Here is an 18903-nt window from a genome sequence, read left to right on the forward strand (position 1 = left end):
AAGGTAAGAATCTGGTGTGAAAGAAAATGGAAAGGTAATGTTGATTTTAGTACAGCTCCCAAATATTCTATTCCTGGATTTTCAGTTTGCTTTATGTAGCAGCAGATGGTCCATCTATTGTTTCATTATTCTTTTGGGAGTCTGACCCTCTATAGTGGGTGTGTGCTTTAGCAAAAAAAGAACAACTGAAGTAAGTCTTTTTGTAACGGATGCAACTCAGTTTATTAAACTGTGTTGATGACCTCAAAAATTCTAGCTCTTAAGATTTGTTTTTATTTAAATGCTTAATATTGTGTCTAAGTTCTGTCAACAAGGTGGGATGTTTTTATTGAAGTATCAAGGGTAGTTTTGATTCAAAAGGATTGTTCACTGTCATAAGCACTGTTTTGTGAAACGGCATAATTTTACCATATGCCTTAGGTTTCGTTTGAGATATTATGAATAAGCGGGATGAGCGCTTTCAAAGAGGAATTCCTGCTGTCCCACATGAACCATGTGGGCTTTCAGTTAAGCTTCCCAGGAAGACAGCAACATGTGTGTACACAATGTGTGTATTATACTGGCGCCCACTCACAGTGTTAAAGATGTGTCAGCATTTCCAGAATAATTCTCTATTTTAAGTGCCTTGTTTTAGCCTACGTATGAAAGTTGTCTCTGTGTTGGAACTTTACACACAGTCTCAGCCGTCACAGTTTTCAAGTGTGAACTTGTGCCAGGTGAACATAAGCTGAATTAAATTAATGTATGCAAATTGAATGGAATATCTCTAGAGGCATGGTGTCATGATAGACTCTTCTTACTTTTTTTGACTCTGAAGCAGTATCTTATCACTAAGTAAACTGAAGCTATAGTGGATGCCACTATTTTTGAAGTGTTGTAAGAGATTTTTAGTAAAAAAACGTGGCCTTGTGCTTGGTCTTGTGACTGTTGCCTAGTCTAAAAAGCGATGATTTTCTAATAGTGATGTTTGAGTATGAGGAACTTCCAGTTTCAGGTGATTGAGGTTCTTTCTATCATTGTAATAGTCTAGGATTTAATTGATGTCTCCCTTACAGGTCAAATTAGTCTCCTTATATACACTGAGAAATGGAGTAAGTCTGTGGCAGGTTTCCTTGTATTTAAATTGTATTCCCCCAATTTGTAACATCTTCTTGATAGAAGCCTTTCTCTAATCCAGGGCCATCTTGTTTAATACATGCAGCAGGGCAAACTGTGTGGCAGGACATGCTGTTTCTGTAGTGTGTGGGTGGCTGTATAGGAGCAGAGTTAGATTGGATTTTGAAATTGCCAGACTTCTAATGTTTAGTTTATGTGCTTAAACAATAACTTGCTACTATAGTTTCAGAGACTACATGCCATAACCAAAATGTTGTTGTCTTATAAGCCTGGGATTTACTTACGTGTGATTATAATTGCTGAACAGCAGGTTTATTTTTGAATGAATATTGTTTAAGCCCTGTTTGGTTGAATGCCATCTAAAAACCTCCATCTAAATGGCAAATGGTTTAGTAAGTAGGCCTGTGTTTGAGCTATAGCAGGCCAACTAGACAAGCCTGCAGTTTGAAGATAAGCAAATCAAGGTTCTTCCACAGTTTGAAATCCAAGTTCAGAACTAATACCCTTGGAAAGAGCTCCTCTGTACAGCCATGATAGGAAAGGTGGGGGAGTGGGACATTCCTGTAAAAACAGTTCTGTCATGCAGCTCTACTGGTTGTGTTAAGACATCCAGACAGGTGGTCCTACATTTCTGCAGTGGTAGATTATCCTTCTAGTAATTGTTTTATATGGAATGAATTCTTCTTGTGGCTTGCTTGAACCTCTTGAAAGGAACTAAATGCGCAATATATCAGTTAATATGCATAGTGACAGCAAATATGCAAGTTGATGACTTTTTATTTAGTTTTTGTGCCTCCGTTAGGAAATGCCAATAAATATTGATACCCATTGTAAAGAAATATCGAATTGACAGCAGCATGAGATTTTGTGTTTCTGTTCTGAACCCCTTGTTAATGCATTCCCCCCAACCAACCAAAAAAAACCCCCAAACTTCAGAGAGTCTTCTGGAACCTGAAACTTTGACTACAAAGAACATTGAGCCCAGACATTGCAAGAGCTTAGCCTTGTCTGTGAGCTGGAGAGGTTAAATCCTGAAGCAAACAGTAATGTAACCTTTTGGCCCATTTTTGGGGTGGGTGGAGGTTGCAGAGGGAAGAATGAGCTAGGTGATGACCTGGACCTGGATGTAATCAGGTACCCAGCAGAGCTCAAAGCACATCAATGTGTTGGGTACACAATCCAATTGCCCTTCTGATTAGATGAATCACTGTAGTCTGAGTTCCTTTTAATGTTAGTCCAAGAAAGTTGTGTGGCTGTAATGTAGTCTGCAGGTCACTAAGGCATTAGATCTTGTGTAAAGCTCTAATTCAGAGTGCAACAAATAGCATAGATGGTCAGCAAATACTGTGTTCTGCAGTACATACCTTTGCAGGATGATGGTCATAAATGTCATTTGAAGACTCAGGTAGTCTGTGTCCTAATTTTCTCTGTCTTCAAAATGTGATTATTCACTTAAATTATTCACGTTTGTAAATACTTCTATCTGTTTAACATCGAACTGCACAGATGTCTGACTAAATTCCTATGTCTCATGCCCGTGCTCATATTTACATGTTTCCTCTGAATGTTCTGCATCAAAGATGGAAGCAATTTGCAGTAACCTCAGACAAAATCAAAATTTCTTCTAGGCCTTTATTCTTTAAGATCCCATCTAAGAATATTGGAACAGTGATGGATGCATATGCAAGTCTATAAGTGTTTGAAAAGATTCTGGGAGTTTGGGAGTTACTTAAATTCCATATAGATTTGATTCTGCTCAACAAACTGTATTTGATAATGCACTGGCTTTGTATATATTTCTGGCATTTTTCATGAAAACCATACATTTTCTGGATTTAATACTACAAAAATACTTTTTATTTGTAACAGCATACTCCTTTCAAGTGTAACTAGCTGGATGGTAAAATACATACCCATCATGATGATTAAAAAAAAAAAAGGTGTTCAAGTAGACTTGGGTTAGTCATATTTCTTATTTCACCACTGCTTTAATTTCTGTATGAGTCCTACATGCTCTGGAGCTCCCATTGTAATAATTCTGCCTCATTTTGATGATTAGCCTTCCCCTCCCCATGACAGTGTTGCTGAAATGTCCCCAGGGTTTCTTCTTCCACAAGGCTTGATTCCCCTGTGGATTTAGGATGAATGTATGGCCCCCTGTGGAGGAAAAATAAAACAGCAAATACAGCTGTCCATGACTGCAGTGTTAGAATGGAGTTTTACACTGGCAGTTGAGATTTTGCATACTCTTTAGCTTATAATGGAGAGAAATAGGTAGCACTAATGCTGTCCCATCAAGGACTATTCAAACAATCATATGCATTTAAACAGATACTCTTTCATCTTTGAATAATTAGAATACATTGCTATTTTGCTAGTCCGGCAAGTGTTCACCAGACCTTCACAGAAAGCTTACTTTATTCTTTTTGATGTCGTTAATATTTGAGTGGCAGTTTTATTTGTATAGTACTTTACCTCTTCAAAGTGTTGTTACAAAGGGTAGTTAGATTTTTATGTTCAGAGAGATTTATTTTTAAACAACCGCACTTCAGCTTTTTAACTTAGATACTTGATTGTGCTGGGAGTTTGCTTTGCTTCTCAATTCAATATGTGCCCTGTCTAGTATAATTTGCTTGGAGAAACCTGCAAATGAAACACTAGAGGATAACTACTTGATACAGCCTAAATTTGTGCTTTCCAAATTAAATAGCAGAAACCTTTTCTCACTGTTCTGGTCCTAACAAAATATTAATAAGATATTAATGCTTCAAATCGATTTGAAATTCTATTTGTAAAGTGTGGGATGAGGCAATATCATGGAGTTGAGTGCTAAAAAAAGACCAGTTTACTTCTACCCCTCTGTAACTAAGTGGACTGAATTTGGTGCAGTCAGTTGGGATATGTTACATTTGGCTTTGTGCTGCTCCTGTGAGTAACAATTTTAAAAGGTGTTAGGTATGGCCAGAGAGGGTTGGAGCATAAAAGCTTACGGGGGAAGAGTGAAGGAAGGGGAAAATACATGAAGTCCTGACTGATGCACACTTGAATCTGATAACTTTGTGGCTTGTGACTTTTTGGCAGTAACAGTAAACATGAAGCGAACAGCATTATTGTGTTTTTTGTTATAAGGTTATACGTTTAGTAGCCCATGATCAGTTAGTTTGTATAAAAGCAAGTAACTCCTCAGATTCCCTTCTCTCTGAATCTCTTCTTATGGACAGAGGCTCAGTCATTTAAAATAGTTCATCAAGTGTATTAACAGAGTTCACAAGGAGAACACACAAAATGCTGTCTGTGTGACTGGACAGGTCTTAATTTCTGCTTGCAATATGTGACCTTAGTGTTTTGTTACTGAAAAATCAACATTCACAGTCAATAGCTCTCTCCAAGGAGTGTTTCGATGTGTGTAATTTAATTTGATTCCATTTGGTGTATGGTATCTATTTAATCTGGAATTTGTGGGTAAATCATAGAATGAACTAAGTTTATCCACCTCTGGTAAGTCAAAACCAGTTGAAGGGTTTGAGTGTTCTTCACAGTGAAGAGCTAAAGATTTATTAGACAGCTGAATGTCTATTCAAGTATAATTTACCCACCAGTAAAGTTCTAATTTGTCATGTGTTCTTTTTCAACTTAAATGAAGTGGCATAATTGAATTGCTTTGGTTTCATTTTCTCTGTCCCACACCACAAGTTTTAAGGGGAATCCTGGACAATGGTTGTCCAGAATTCTTCTGAACAGTGAGATCCTGCCCATCTGAGCTGCTGCCTCCGCTGTTCCTGCCGCCATTCCATCCAAAGACCATTCGCTGTTAGGGCATGCTTCTGGAAGTAAGTGCTGCTTCTGGTTTGCAGGATAAAATATGCTCATTTTCAGGGCAAACGCGAACTTGGTAACATATCTGAAGAATATATGCACCACAGTTTGGCAACACACACTTTTGTTCCTTTGAAAGGTGGTATTATCCCAATATATTTGAATTAGCAAAGTTCTGCTCTATCTGTAATATTGACTGAGAAGTTGTATTAAGGATGTAAGAAGTTGAGTTCTTGTTTTTTTCCTCACTGAACTGTTTTGAATTGGAGGGTGTGGGGAGATCATGCCAGCTAACACAAATATTCATGAGAGCTGCATTCTGTGGTTCTTGGTTTATATTACTTATCTCACTGTTGGCAATGCAGTCACTCTAAATTTAAAAATTTGACTTGGCAAAATAGTTTTCTGGGATTAAGTTGTTGTGTTCTTTTGTTTTTTGGGTTTTTTTTTGTTTTTGTTTTTTTTTTTCTAAAAACCTCTCCTGTTTAAACTTTGCATAATTATTTTATTAAGTTTATATGAGGAATTAGCTTATGCATATCAAAGTTGCATACATGTTGTCATGTCCCTGTCTAAAACTTGATGAAAGATAAATGCACATGCAGAGGTGTTTTTTAAATAGTACTTTTAAGTAATTGTTGCACTGTGTTTCTGAAAGTTGACACATGATCATATCTAGTAGCATCCAACATGTAGACAAGGATTCTGAAGCATTTGATTCCCACCCTCAGGCCCCAGTGGTTGAAATATATTGCACAAAGGCCCACCTGTTAGTGTTACATGTGAAATAAGTAGAAGCGGGATTTTGATCACGTTCCTAGCTTTTATATGGTATTTAATTCTTAAATCTAAAAGATTTTTGTGTTTTCTTCAATTAGAAATTGTGGAAATTGAGATACAGAGAGGTGTGAAAGTAATTTTCCTAGGATTATATAGCTTGTTCACTGCAGTAGCTTGTTCACTGCAGTGCCAGGAGCAGTGTCTCCAGATCTTCAGACTCCTGCCTCCATTTCTGTATTACTAACTTGCTAAAGATTTTGCTGCTTCCATATTTTGATTAGAAAGGGCAGCATACATAAGAAGATATTTGACTTTATTGAACCCCTTTCTGGTCTAGGGATTTGCTCTAAGACCAGGACAATCTTTCCTGGAGGAACCAGCATATTAGATGTAGAGTTACTAGGACAGATTTGCTTTTCATGTGGGTGGTCGCCAAGCTGGATCAAGAACTCTAGACATTGCCTGGCATCATGCATACACATAGTATATATGATGAGTAATAGTAGAACCACAGTACGTAACTAAATTTCCAAAAAGAGTTAGATTTTTCTGGTTTTGTTTCTTGAAACAGAGCAAGAGTAAGTGGACCTAAATCAGTCGTAAACATTTGTTTTTTAACTGGTTGTAAACAGGAGAATAACCTTAGTATCTGCTACAGTAGCTGGAAATAGACCATCTTGGAGTTAATTATATGTAGTAGAGGTAAGATACAATGTTTTGTGACACTTGTGAAAAAGGTGCCAAGTTGAGCAGTAGGCACTAATGACTCATTCATGGTTAAACCTATATTCGTACTACTGCTCTTATATCTGAGTATTCAAACGTCTATGAAGAGGGTGTGAAGGTTTTAAAACTAAATTTAACAGGCCTTGGGGTTTTTTTATGGTGTAATTTTTATTTCCAAAGGTCACACTGAATTTTGTCTTCAGCAGTACTGAATGAAGAAATGCTGTTCTCAGTGATCTTGCCCTACAAACAGAAATGGTTCTCCCTGTGTTGGCTGTTATTGCTGTGCCTGCCTCATGTATGGAGTGCCACAGCATCTTCTGTTGAGCGTCTCCATTTTCGGTGGAGAAATGCTCCCAGCTGGACTGCGGTTCCCGAACAGATAGTACTTTGGGAAAAAGGTGGGGATACACAGAAACTAGTTGCAAACTTTGATTCACACAGTTTGTGAATTGAATCTCATGGGAATCTTATTCATCTTTGACTCCTTTTTGTGTTGATATAATGTAGTTAACTTTCTATAATGGAAATTCAGTCTCTTTCTGAAAAAGCAATTGTTAGTGTTGGAGAGGCAATTCTTCAATTTTACATCTTGTCAGACTTGCATTTCCAGGGGACATGCTGATCTTAGGACTTACCTAACTGGGAATCACAGAATGGTTGTGGTTGGAAGGGATCTCGGGGCGGGGGGGAGAAAGAGAAAACAAATTAACTGTTTTCCTCACAAGTTTGGGGGAAGGTTAATCTGACTTTTATAGTGGTTCTTACAGGGAGCAGTCACAGCTATGTATAAATAACTGTCCTCAAATATTACCTATTTTGATGTTGTAGCAGCTGGCATCAAATAGGAGATTTTTTCTTTTTAATAGGCTCTGGTTTCAGTTTAACACTTACTGAGTATGTATCACATAGCATCATGTGACTGAAGTTAACAGGATGCCATCTATCGATAACAGAGATTTCCTGTCCCTTTCCCCCAGCCTCCCCCCCCCTTTTTTTTTTCTGTGGGGAGTTTGGGAGTGGGAGAAGATCTGATGCTGCTTTCACTGAAGGATGATCAACTGTGTGTTTAATAGATAGCAGCTGGGTGATAGTAGCACTGAAAACATAGGCTAGGTAAAGCCCACCTAACCACACAGAGAAAGTTAGGCCTCAGTTTCAAATGACTGGAGAGGAGACCTCCCAGCAACCTTTAGTCTGGGTAATGTGACTTGCATGAAATGAGGGATTTTGGAACAGAGGAAACTTAGTGTGGGAGAAGTTTTGCTGAAAAAATGTTCCCTGGTGATAAGCAAGTGGCTCAGGCAGCATGACTTCTATTCAGTCTTTAAGCTGTTGTTGACCTTACATAATTCAATTTTGGAGGGAAGAAGGCAGCTAGCATGATGCAAGGTTATTTGATTTTTGTCTGCTAATTTGTATGTATATTTTATACAGAAAGGTATGTGCATTTGAGCTACAAGGAAACCGACCGTAGATGGAAGATCAAAGCCTTACCAAAGTGATGTGAATAGGTAAAAATCAATAATACAGTTTTCTTTTTTTTAGCCGTGCAGTGGGCACAGGCTATTGGGCCTGCTTAGTCTAAAATCAGCCTGTCACTTTCAAAATAAAGAACAGAGCAAGATCTTTGAGATATAGCAATATGGCTTTCTCACCCCTAGTTTGAATAGGGAATAATGGAAGCAACCTGTAGTCTAGATGTGTTTCAAGAGAGAGCATTGTTAATAAAATTTAGATGTATGTAAGAAAAGGTAGAGTTACAGAAGGTTTGAAGAAAGTCTAAGGCATTTCATTGCCCTGAAGTCCTTCATTATAAGTGGCCTGTCCCTGATGAAGATGAATGTGGCCCTTGTAAGGCTGTATTTCAAAACTCATCAGCCATGCGGATTTTAAGGTGCAGGATTTAGTTATGCTTGGAAGAGCAGAATATAAATTTGCTAGACTATAAATATAATACAGTGAGAGACTGACATTTTAAAGCTCAGGATGTATTCTAATGTGTAAGACATGCTTATTTTCTTGAAAAGCCTTTAATGAACTCGAGTCTCAAGTTCATGTGTACTTTTACTGATTTGAAATAACTCAAAAGATGTTCTTGACCAGTCCTGTGTTGCCATCTTTGTTCCCAGGAGTCTAGTTTCTCACATTGTGTTCTGAAGGGACGTATATAAACCCTCAGCTAGCAAAGGTGATTGATTAGTTACCTGAGCTGCTCTGTTTATGCCTGCTGACCTAAGAAGTGGTTGCAGTCAACTAGATTACAAATAGTGAGATCATAGCCTCAGTAATGCAATTTACATTTGCAAGTTTGTGGGTAAGCTGCGTATTTCTCAATAAAACACTGAAAAGCTGGCTTGAAATTTAGGCAAGCACATCTGGAGGTAAATTTCTGAGATACCTCTCTTCCACTAGGTGTCTTTTGTGATGCTTTTTTTGCATCAATGACAAGTATTTTAACTCCTTGGGGTTTTAGTGCTCTACTGACTTTGTCTCTTTGTACTTGTGACAAGGTGTTCTTAATTTCTGGCCGACATTTAGAGATTGCTATTTGTGCTTGGGCAGTTGCCGGATGTGTGTCTAGTTAAGGTCTCTACATGCATGCGGTTTATTAACATGCCTGCTCATGGTGGGGGTTGTGTGTGTGCACATGTATAGTTATCTGTCAAATTTATTTTACCACATTTAGATTTTTAAAGCAAATGGATGAACTTCTCTTTGAACAAGTAATGTGTGTGTGGAGAGAACTAAATGTTTTCCAAAGGAGAATGTAAAATTTTAAATCGGGCTCCTCTTCAGATGTTTGGGTTTGTGTTGTAAAAATGAATATAATGCTTCCAGACCACCTTAAAAGTTCCTTGGAGTCAACACATGTGAAGTGTTTCTAAGTCTATATAGGAATAAAGCATCTTAGTTTAAGTTTTTCTATTAAAAAATGAAAAAAATTCCACAGAACATTAGCATTTGAAGATAGTTAAAATTTCAAACATAAGCGGTCTGTTTATTTTGTTTCATTTCCATAGAGTATAAATTTCAAATCACATTGTGTAACGTCTGCCAATGAAAAGCTCTATTATTTTGAATAATCATGAGTCCCAATGTCTGGCTGCTATTGCACTCATTTTTATATTCTAATCTTTAAAAATATGTGTCTATGTTCCTTTTTGTCATAGTATTATATTTGTGGTTTTTAACTGTGAATGTTACGTCTAGGGTATTCAAAGTAAGCTGTTCCGTAGGATGAAATAACTTTTAAGTCTCTATGATGAAACATAACTCCTCTAGCAATAGCATGAAGTTCTAGTTTCATGCTCTTTAAACTTGGAGACTTCAGTATATTAGCACATCTGAATGACTTTTAAACTTTTAGTGGTTACTGTAATACAGCTGTCTCTTTCTTGAAAATGTCTTGTGGTTCGGTAAGTAGAGGATTTTATTGCCACTGCATGTCACAGAACGCTTTGCTTTTTTAAATCGGTAGCTCCTTCACTGAATCTGCTTGCTCTCTGAGCTGTATGAGTAACCATCATAATTGTTTGTAGAGCAGCCTTATGAAAGGGCTTTCCACATAGGCTACAGTAAGCAGACCAGTCTCATAAGCAGGCTGTGAGGGAATCCATACCTTAAAACATGAGGTAAATTAAAACAGCAAGGGGTGGTCTGCATCTGTCAGCACCATCTCCACTCTTTCTGGAGGAAGAGGCTCTGGGAGTGGGAGTGCTGCCACTGAGGGGCTGGTTCAGCACCCAGAGCTGCGGGAAGACTGTATGTGTGCCTCCCTGGGGTGGTTTTGCGTGTCATCCTAACATCCTTTACAGCATCTTCTCCATAAGTGTTTACTTTAAATTCAGGTTTACTGCGTTTTCACTGTTTATTACACTTTGATGGCAAACAGTTTGCCATTAATGTTCTGGGCTGTGAAAGGCATATAGTCAGTTTATAGAATCCATAACAGTTACGCCCTTCAGCCTAGAGAGAAGGCCAGCTTTCATGAAACTGGAAAGTCTGCTCTGTAGACTCCAAAGTTAGGCCAAACAGCAGCACAGAGCGAGTCAGTTCAACAACTTCTGCCATCAGAGAGGTCATACAGCTCAAAGAATAACTGCCCTCCTGCTTCTGCTGAAAATAGTAAGCAGGTTTGTACTTCACTGTAACAGCTGTTCATCTCTATGAATAGTGCTGGTAAAAAGAAATATTTGTCGTGGTCTGCTTCCTCCCTGTGAGATGTTTGGATGAATTCTGCTAGCACAGCAGTCTGAACAGCATTTCAAACACTGTTGATTAAATCTTGCCTTGACAGGGGCAGCCCCTTATTGAGCTGTTACTGAGTATGTGCTGAGTAGGAGCCCCTCCACAGTTCCAAACTTCCTCTCCGCCAGCAGACCTGCAAGACAAAAGTCAATGGACTGCAGTGTATGGCAAGGTATTCAGGGTACTATTGCCTTACAGAAGTCTTGCACAGGGAAGGATTTTGTAGGTTTCTAACTGTTTTTAGAGGGATGTTTAAGCTTAAATTAGTAAAACACCTCTATAAGACTTCTAAGTGAATTTTTACCCTTGCCAGCTGTAGTATAAAACTTTATAAGCTGTGAAAGTTTAACCTTTCACTCCTTTCACTTCTAGGGCAGCTATCTGTGTCTGCGAAGCTAATTAGTTTTTGCCTGCCTCTGTAGGGAAGTGTTACAGCAACTCTATGACTGCATCCTGAGTTTGATCCAGTCAGGATCTTTGTGTCCTTCCCTGACTAGCACATTGTTCTAGGCATCAAACATACAAATAACCAGTTGAGTCTATATATAGTCAGTCACTTCCAAAAGGGATGCTTCTGTTTTGCTTTCAAAGTTAAGGATGTGCTTTGCTAAATCTAGTGTTTAAAGCAAGTAAGAATTTTTGGAAATTGAGATACCCATCATATGACGTGCTGATAAAGACTGACCTATTAATTTAATTGAGAGTTCTCAGGCATGGCATTAAGTTTATAATAATAAATGACAATCAAAGTGAACTGAGGCTTTTTGGTATAATTAAGTTTCCATACATAAACATTTGTTAAAAGTTGCTACATGCTCTTACTTTGCTCTGGTGTTCTTCTATACTCTTCCCTTGCTCTCAAATTTTTAATATAGATGAATAAGTATATTTTGAGACTTCCATCAATTGTTTCTCACAGTTACCTGGGATTTTTACACAATCACCTAAAATACCAATAGATATTTGTACCTTGCAAAATTAATGATAAACTTCTTGGTATTGCATCAGTTTTGTTCTTAGATTACTGTCAGAGTGTGATACTACTAATCATGCTTTATTCCTAGAATTAATGAGTCATATGATTCCTTACATAATTAATATTTATGATGAATCAAGTCTGTAAAATAAAAAAGGATCACAGAATTGTAGAATCACAGAAGGGTTGAGGTTGGAAGGGACCTCTAGAGGTCATCTGGTCCAAACCCCTGTTCAAGCAGAACCACCTACAGCCAGTTGCCCAGGTCCATGGCCAGATGGCTTTTGAGTATCTCCAGGGATGGAGACTCCACCACCTCTCTGGGCAACCTGTGCCAGTGCTCGGTCACCCTCACAGGAAAATTTTTTCCTGTGTTTCACTTTGTGCCCATTGCTTCTTGTCACTGGGCACCACTGAAAAGAGCCTGGCTCTGTCCTCTTTGCACCCTTCCTTTGGGTATTTTTACATATTGATGAGATCCTCCCTGAGCCTTCTCTTCTCCAGGCTAAATAATCTTAGCTGTCTCACATGTGAAATGCTCCAGTCCCTGAATCATCTTTGTGGCCATTTGCTGGACTTTCTCCAGTAGCTCTTCTCTCTCTTACTGGGGAGCCCAGGACTGGATGCAGTACTCCAGATGTGGCCTCACAAATGCAGAGTAGAGGGGAAGAATCACCTTCCTTGACCTGATGGTAACACTCCTCCTAATGCAGGACAGCATACCGTTAGCCCTCTTTGCTGCAAGGACACGTTCCTGCCTTGTGTTCAACTTGATGTCCACCAGGACCCCCACATCCTTTTCTGCAAAGCTGCCTTCCAGCTGGGTGCCCCCCAGTATGTGCTGCTGCATGGGTAATTTCTCCTCTGGTGCAGGACTTTGCATTTCTCCTTGTTGAACTGCCTGAGGTTCTTGTCAGTCCCTTTCTCCAGCCTGTCAAGGTCCCTCTGGATGGTAGCACAACCCTCTGGCGTATCAGCCGCTCCTCCCAGTTTTGTATCATCTGCAGACTTGCTGAGGGAGCATCCTTGCTTGGAAGTCTTTAGGGCTTCCTGTCGTGGTTTGTACAGAGCCTAACAAAGGCCTCGGTTTTGTTTGGGACCTACGTTAACATGCTTCTGCAGAAAACAAAACCAAGGGTAAGTAGACAAATTTATGTTTCATGAAATCTATTGCTAGTGATTCTGCTAGTGACTGGAACTAGCCAACTTAAGAAATCGTTTTTGCTAAAACAAGCTAATAAAGTAAAACTTGTGGTGGTATAGGAACAGGACTGGATTTACAAGGTAGTCTCAGGCATTTCCTGAAGTATTTGGAATTTATTCAGGGAAACTTTGTTTTGGCGTTGACCACTAAATAGAGTATTGTTTTGTGCTAGGGTTCTTTGTGAGCACTCCTTGGCTACTCTGTCCCTTGCTGAGTTATTTTACAGAGGGTGAAATTTTTTAAAGCATTTAATTTTGATTTGGCTTTCTACACTAGAATGTTGTCTAACATATCTTTTAAGAAAGATTTGCATTTATAATAAAAAAAACTACAGCTACTTGTCAAAAATAAGAGATTTACAGAAACTGCAAGTCACACAAAAACATCGATTAAAATGAGGATTTTTAACCCAAAGTTGGGCCATCATTTGAGGAATTTGAGTTATGTCCATGGCTTGAAGCAGAAGCACTAAATGGAAGAGCCAAACTTAAAAGTTGGAACTCTTAAGTACAGTGAACTGGTTTGTCAGGCCTTCTTTAAGATTATACTAATATATTAAAATATTAAAGGCACTAATATTGAAACAGGAGAAAAATGAATTTTTCTTGGTTATTGCCTGTCTCTATGGGAAGGACACAATTCCAGGATCAGTATTTATATAACCTCTTGACTGAATTTTGAGTAAAGAGGTGGCCTTGAGCTCAGAACATTCAATTGAGATTCAGGTCAATGGCAGTAAATTATTTCTTTTTTTAGTGTGATATTTTATCTTTTTGTTGATTAGAGTCTAACCTGTAATGTAGTTTAAATACCTCTCTATTCATTTCCACAAATACAGCCCTGCAAAGTCTTCTATTACTCTTTGCTTCATAGACTCTGTGCCAGTATAATGTGAATTTTAAAAAGTGTTAGAACCACTGAAACGATGATACCAAGTATTTGAAAGTTAAGAAAATCAAGGATTGCTTCTTTAGTTGGCCTTACAAGTTTGGTACAAAAGATTGGAAATATGTCCCACTTCTTTCAGGAAAGGAGACAGTTACTTCTATTCTGGGGATCTGCATGATACGATACTTCAGGACCCCTCTTGTGTCTACGCATTTGAATACAGTTTTAATTTACATTGTATTCAGCATTATATATTATCATTGCACAGTATTTACATAATCCCAATATTTCCTAATAAGATCAGAATCCTTCAATATTTTTTATTTTACTTACGCACTGTGTAATCTCAAACTTTTTTCTGCCTATTGGCCTTATCCATTACTGAATATTAAACTATTAATTTCTACTATGGCATCTGTAAAACAGATCACAGTAGTGTCTGAGTGCTTCACAATAATTTTTATTCAGAGCATTCACACGATAGCTGTTAGTAGGGAAATTGAAAGAGTAACAGTAGAGGTAAGCAGCCATTAATTTCGTTTGTCTGATTGAGACACGTCTCAAGGTTTTCACATCAGCATTGGTTCGGTCAGGAGTTTGATAGTCACAAACAACTTCATGAATGCCACATCACTTCAGAGGCAGTCCTTTCTGTGTCCTAAATGAGCAGGAATCTCTGTTCCTTCTGATCTGCTACACTAGACCCTGTGAAGGCTCACAGTTGAAACAGCTTTTGTTAGTCTTAATTTTAGGTTAGTGACTTCAGAAGTGGTTGAAAAATGGTATCTCTTCTTGACCACTGCTTTAATTTAGGGTGAGTTTTTCTTTTCTAATGTTAGAATGCAAAAAAAGACCTTAACTTACACAAAGCCTCTTTCAAAGTCTTGTTAAACTTGAGTACTGTTGTAGCCTAAAAAGAACTGGGCAGGTGCTTCTGGGAGCATATTTAATGTTAATCTTGCAATTGAAATAGTGGAATTGGTTACAGAGTTCTGAGGTATGGTCCAAAGAATAGCTTTGTCTTTTGAATTGGTTAGCCAAATGGCAGAAAACTTGAATATCGGTGTCCGTCTGTTTTTTTTGTTTTTGGTTTTTTTTGGACATCTCTCAGGAGTACCAGATAAAGAAGTATGAGAAACAGAAGGTGCTCCAGCTGCTATAAGATGCATTTCTTTACTATGGTTATCTAAAGCATAAGGAATTGTACACTATGTTCTGAAATTCCAATGTTGTGTTGCCCAAGTGCAGGACTGGATCTTTATCTATGCCGATTGACAATGGGAGGATGTAATGTTGATTTTATGTATGCCAACAGCAATTTCAGTATTGTCACTGACAGACATCTTTGCTGCTGTTGGTGCTGCTGACTGCTGAGGAGTGTCCTCCTTTATTTCTCTCCTGTTTCAGGCAGTGCTTTGAAATTCTGTTTTCCAGCTGACTTTTCTCTAGTGCTGATTTTTGCTTCTGGAAGGGAAACTTCTAAGCTGCCTAAACAGTTAAATTTTTATGGTTGTTTGATACCAGTCTCTGTGTTTATACAGTCATGGACAACTTTATCATGAAGTATTCCATCCTTTTAACATCAAAGGGGAGGATCAATCTGAGAAATTAATATAAAATACTGTGCCTAAATATGGAGGAGGAAAGCTTTTTCCTGACACTGCTAACAAATGTGGTACATGCAGAGAGAGAATGCTCTCACTCTTTCAGAGAAGTGAAGCTTCTCACATGTATCATGACTGTTCCTTAATAGCGTACTGGCTGTCTTCTAAGAAATGTATTTAAAGTATGTTTGTGTAGGAGGTTCTATTTTTGTATGATCTGGCTTTTAATTTGCTAGGCAAAGAAATCTTCAGTGTTCCTCTTCTGTATCAGTTTACTGGTCACAAAATGAATGAGTTTATGCTTTTAGAGGAGAAAGTAAAAAAAGTAATAATTCTTGAAAATAGTTACAAAGGGGAAGAAAAGATTCTCATTTGGATTAATAGAAAAAAAAATCTAGTTAATGACTATAAATTGGAGAGAATAGCTTAAAAAAAACCCCAAAGAATGGAGTGTCTTGAAAAAAAACCAAATAAACTGCCTTTCGCCTTTCTACCAGATTAAGTCTGAAATGGGCTATGTTGTAGTAATCATCTTCATAATAATAAAAAGATTAGGCCTATTTGTTAGACAGCCTTTGCTTTCTCCATTCTCTCTTGCAAAAATTCTTAACTAGTGTATTATAAGGATGAAGTTTTGAATTAGTGATAAGTGGGTTTTTTTAAATCACAATTAAAATCCTTTGATATTTTATCATTTCCCCCAAAATTAATTGTAGCCAAAAGTGAGATGAAGCTGACATCTCTTTATGTCTAAAGATGTAATTTGGAGTGAAAACTAAGCCTCATCCTAAGGTATGAAAATGTCAAACACATTATCAGAAGTAGGCAAAAAAAGAATCCCAGAGCTCGGATTTGTTACTGGGAGAAAATGCTTACTACTGCTGCCGTAAATAATGGACTTAATAATTTTAGGGAAGGAAAATAGTCAGAAAGAACACATTTAGATTTCTTTGCATGCAGCAAGCAAATTAATGAATGAACAAACTGGTGGGTGATGTTTCTGAGGGGCTCCCAGGAACAGATGGGTTGACTAGCACTGTAAGTTTTGAAATGTATAATTGAGGGGAGGGGTGGAGAAAAAAAGCAAGTTATTTGTGGGAAAGAAAATTATTAAAGTAACCATGTGAAGTACCCAAGAGATGTCATAATGATCTTAACATATTGTGAAATAACCTAACTGTTACAAAAATAGTTTTGGATTTGTCAGACTTTCCACGTCATGGCAAAAGCTGCTGCTTTAACATTTCTGTGACCATCTTGCAGTACTGATTACCCAATAAGTGATTCAGTTCAGATCCAATGAACATACATGCTGTGTTCCATGTAGTGGAAAGTTCCTTTACTCTCATATGTATCTCCAGGCTAAATACATGATGTGATTTTACAGCAAACATGGCAGATTTTTTGTCATATTCCTTACACTGCAAAAGTGTATGAATAGTACCAAAATATTTTGAGGAAATGTATTTAATGGATTATAATATTATATACTGTGTAATGTATTTCTTGTGTAATGAGGGAAGGCCATTAGCAAAGGTATTTGTGATTCTAATTCCTGTTTGTTTTAGTGGTAAATTGAACATCTAACAGTGTTCATCAGCAAGTTGCATTTGAGGTGTATGATTGCAAAGGAAATAAAATGATTACTGATAGAAGCTGCTATCAGAAAAGGGTGGGCTAGCTGAAAATCTTTGCTTTAATTGATGTTTCCTTATTACTTTAATAAATTTGACAGGGTTTTCTTCGATGTTTATGTATTAATCAAATGTAATCAACCTGTAGTAGTTTTCAATACAAACAAATACATGATTATTTTCTACTTCGGATGCTGGTAGTTTTGACAGACTTACTGCTAAGTATTGAAGTAACAGGGTTTCCTTGTTTTTCTGTTGATAGGTTATTAATCCTAGGAACTGTCACCAGAAGCCTGATGTTTTTACTGTCTTGACTTACTTTAAAAAGGAGTATAAACATTCAGCACTATGATGTAAAAAAAATATTGAAACAAAGTATTACAGTTAATGCATAATAAAATATTTTAAGAGTGATGATAGTATTGTGACTAATTCTTTTTTTCTTTAATGCCTCAAAACTGGCAAATACATAAGTTTTAAAAATCTGTGTCAAACAATGGATGGTGAATTTTCTGACACTCAGAATATTGCTTTAGGAAGCCATGTATGTAGTTGTACAGTTGAAAACCCAATTTTGTATTCAACCTGTCTTCCTTCAGTCTCATGCCTGTATTTTTCATTTGGAAGGAAAAAACCTGATTATTTCAAGCGCAAACTTTACAAAGTATTCTTAGGAGTCCCCTTGTCCTGAAAAGCTTCCTTTTTAACTGAAGTAAGAAGTCATTCATTTTCTCAGTCAAATTTTGGCTAAATAGTTAGAGAAGTCTCAAAATAAGCACTTGCATATATAGTAAGTTTTCTAAATCTGATAAAAAGTTTAGTGCTCTAGGTAAAAATTAATTCTCTGCTTATGGTATGATTTTAAAATGTTTGGGGTGTGGTTGGTTTATGAAACAGTTTATTTGCAAAAAACCAAAATACACCAAAACAGATGCAGACAAGGAGCAAGTTCAGCCGTGTCAAGATATCATTGCTGTAAAGTAGCGATATTAGAAATAAATGAAGCATTTTCAATAGTGAGTATAAACCAGCTGTGACTGTGTTGACTTCTTGCAGTTTTCTGCCTCTCCTCTCCTCCCCACTCCATCCTCCTACTGTAGTCATGAATGTACGTGAACCATGAGCTGATGGTATGTGACATCTCAGTAAAAGAGTAAAGTTCCCGTGTTTGATACTGTTTGGCAGGGTATTGCTACAGCAGCTTTAATCTGTGCTTAAGCAGTAGCAATAGTCCTTTGGTAGCTTTACTTGAGTCACAAAAGTGAGTTAATTAACCTAACTTGGATTAATTATTTCGCAGATTTAATGAGATGAGTAGACTATGGAATTATATACTCTATACAGTCTCTCATGTTTAATTTCTCATCTTAATGTGGCTAAAATGGGAGCAAAGATCTTCAACTTGAAGTATTTTGCATAGGAAAAAAATTATGTAGAAATTTTGAAGTAGTTTTAACCATTTAATCTTTCCTTGGAAGAACAACTGTATTTGTAGAGACAGTACGTTGCTAGGATTTCTTAAGGTCTTAATACTTCACATTACTTAACATTCATTAGGACAAATAATATCAGTGTTTGTAAATACAGATTTGTACTTGATGAGTAGTAAACAAAGAAAAATGTGTTTGTAAATTGTTTAGGCGCAAATCACTAAAGCTCAGATGTTCTGGGCGAGAACTGTGAGCTCTGCGTGTGAAGCAGCTGTGGTCTAATTCGGAAGGTCACTTGATACTATGTTTACTATAATATTTAAGCAACACAAAGGCAATATTGCATATTAATTTAAAGTTTTAATCATATCTAATGTAGTGCAACTTTCGTGGTAGTTCATTGCTATAAAACTTTCCACAGGCACTCTTAAACTTGGGATATGGCTACATGTTCCCATTGTTTTTTCAAGTGAACTAT

General features: G+C 37.4%; 1 protein-coding gene and 1 long non-coding RNA gene across 2 annotated transcripts in view; both read left to right on the forward strand.

The window, feature by feature from the left end:
• Nucleotides 1-18903, forward strand: part of CBLB (Cbl proto-oncogene B) — a 133580-nt gene that overhangs the window by 22620 nt on the left and 92057 nt on the right.
• LOC138685704 (uncharacterized) lies at nucleotides 7819-17409 on the forward strand. Its single transcript, XR_011325094.1, has 2 exons — nucleotides 7819-7952; nucleotides 17258-17409. It is a non-coding gene; the product is annotated as an uncharacterized lncRNA (long non-coding RNA).

The sequence above is a fragment of the Haliaeetus albicilla genome, chromosome 6, assembly GCF_947461875.1.
Source record: "Haliaeetus albicilla chromosome 6, bHalAlb1.1, whole genome shotgun sequence".
NCBI classification, from domain to species: Eukaryota; Metazoa; Chordata; class Aves; order Accipitriformes; family Accipitridae; genus Haliaeetus; species Haliaeetus albicilla.